The sequence below is a fragment of the Peromyscus leucopus genome, chromosome 4 (genome assembly GCF_004664715.2).
Source record: "Peromyscus leucopus breed LL Stock chromosome 4, UCI_PerLeu_2.1, whole genome shotgun sequence".
Taxonomy (NCBI): Eukaryota; Metazoa; Chordata; class Mammalia; order Rodentia; family Cricetidae; genus Peromyscus; species Peromyscus leucopus.
The window spans coordinates 90,591,121-90,593,659 of NC_051066.1; the positions used below are offsets into that span (position 1 = coordinate 90,591,121).

Below are 2,539 nucleotides of genomic sequence, written 5' to 3' on the forward strand. Positions count from 1 at the left end.
TTTCTGTTATTTGGAGCCAAGAAACATTATAACTGATACATTTACTTATAGAAGATATGTCGCCTCCCACCAGGGTGCAAAAGGAGCTAAATAAAATCTCAGAAAAAGAAAGCAGGGTTCCCCACATTTGTTTTCTTACATATATAATGGACCTATAGAATAATATGTATCTTACTGATGAAAAACAAGGATAAAATACTAATCTAAAAATGGTGGTTAAGAGAAACTGGATGTAAGGTAACTGAGAAATTGAACTATTTTCACAAGTTTTCTGTAGGTCTGAAACTAGTAGAAAAGTAAAATTTCCTCATATAATAGGGTTTTTAAAATGACAGTACACAGAATTAAGAACATGGGAGTTTTAAATGTATAATTAGTTTACATATTAACGTTTTACATGTGAACAATAACAAAAAAATGACACAAATCTCTTCACTGTCAGAGTGGCTTCTGTGCACAGACCCACAGAGCTCAGGTGTGCCCTAAAGCCTCATAAAGGATCAGGAATCACCATGTCCATTCAACAATGAGGAAAGGAGCCATGGTCTAGTGACCTGCAGGAGGTCATGCTCTAATCAGTGGCAAAACCAAGAGCAGCCCTGGCCTCACAGAAAGTGGCTTTGCTTACCCTCCCCACCCTCCTCCGGTCAGGGCAGGACAGTTTCACAAAGACTCCTGGAGAAAGAAATTTTCAATATGGTGGAAACCCTTCAATCTGGTCCCAAGAGCAGTCATTCAAATATATAAGGTGAAGAATTTGATTTAAAAAAAAAAAACTGGAAAATCAATTTATTGAGCCAATAATTACTGATACTCTAAGCATCCCCAAACACCAGTGTTAGCCAGGGCTCTGCAACTTGTGGTACATGTCAGCATTCCTCATTTCAATGAAAAGTGGAGATTCTTTCCACACACTGATTTCTCTTTAAAAAAAAAAAAAAGTCTCATGTATTAGAATAAATTTATTTCCAATGTGCAAAAGTACCTCGGTTGATTTTGAGAAAGTTGTTTACATGTCAGATATTCTTGTTGTGAAGGCATTTAGTTTGTATTTCTGCACATAAATTCCATGCTAAGAGGAGTATTATGCCAGAGGGGTATGTCCACAAGTCGGGCAGACAGTGTGAATCCTTGCCGGGTGTCATACTTGAGCACAAAGGCTGAGGCCGGTTCAGAGTCAGACTGAGCTTACAAGAGACTGTCTGAAGAATATGCGAGTCAGATTTTTGTCACTGTTTGGCTTAATATCTTCCAGCAGTGCACTTGTACTCAGAACGGTCTCTGCACGCATGCCTTTCAGGCTCTCGACCACCGTGCACAAGCACAGGAGTCTGGTGCTTGCTTATGTACCTCCCTCTCTTCGCTGTGCTCATTCCCAACCACAAGTCACGCTGTCATTTCCAGCCAGGACACAGTGTGCCGGTCTTCAGCCTTTCCCTCTGCTTTCCCGGACCTGCGACGTCAGTCCCGGGATTTAACACAGATGGTTCCCTCTCTTTATGAAGTGGGATTCATAGGGACAGAGAATCCAATGGTGTTTCGCAAAGCGTAAGGGAAGAGGCGCTGTTTTCCACTGGATTCAGTTTTGGTTGGGATGAGGGGGAAAATCCAGAGACAGACGGACACGGCAATTGCACAGCAGTGTAGATGTACGTAATGGCGCTGAACTCTGCTCTTGAAAATGGTCAGGGTGGTACCATTTACGATGTAAATTTATTTTTTTAAAAAATGGAAAGGGCAGGTTTTCCGCCTCAGTCGAGCTTCCGGCACGAAAGTCACGGACATGATGGTGGCCCCAGTTCAGGTCTCTCGGCTAATCAAGCTTGGCCGACACTCAGCCCTGGTCCTCTGCATGGCCTACGGCGCCAAGCACTGTAGTTGTCTAAAACCCCGGGCAGAGGAGGAGAGGAGGATGGTGGCGAAGTAAAAGAAGAGACCAGATGAGCCGAAACGGATTGAGAGAGAACCGGCAGAAGCTCAGGATCACAGCATTCTCAAGTGAAGCGCCAGGGAGCTCGCCTTTTCTTTAGTCGCTGAGGATGAAAAAGAAAAAGAAGAAAAGGGCAAAGAGCTAGTTCTGGTAAGAAACGATAGCAACTTGGAGTATGTTAATAGCAGATACAGGAGAAACCTATCTTAGAGGCAAAACTGGAGGTATGCATGTATATCATTAGCGGAGGCAAGAAGGGAGAAAGGATGGAGAAAATAAGGTTTAAGAGTGCCTTCAAGGGCTGGAGAGATGGCTCGGCAGTGAAGAACACTGGCTGTTCTTCCAGAGGACCAGGGTTCAACTCCCAGCACCCAGATGGCAGCTCACAAACTGTCTGTTACTCCAGTCTCTTGGAATCTAATAACTCTCTTCTGGTCTCCATGGGCAGCAGGCACACATGTGATATGCAAACATACATGCAACAGGCACACATGTGATATGCAAACATACATGTAGGCAAAACAAAAGAAGAATGACTTTGGAAGTTTTATTCTATCAAGGGGTTGGGTGGTAGTCCCATTCACAGAGCAGACTTGTGACCATGGGAAA

At 43.6% G+C, this 2,539-nt stretch overlaps 1 pseudogene; it reads left to right on the top strand.

Annotated features, from left to right (window-relative positions):
• The first annotated feature begins 1,786 nt into the window (after positions 1-1,786).
• On the top strand, positions 1,787-2,112 carry LOC114697488 (annotated as a pseudogene).
• The last annotated feature ends 427 nt before the right edge of the window (positions 2,113-2,539 follow it).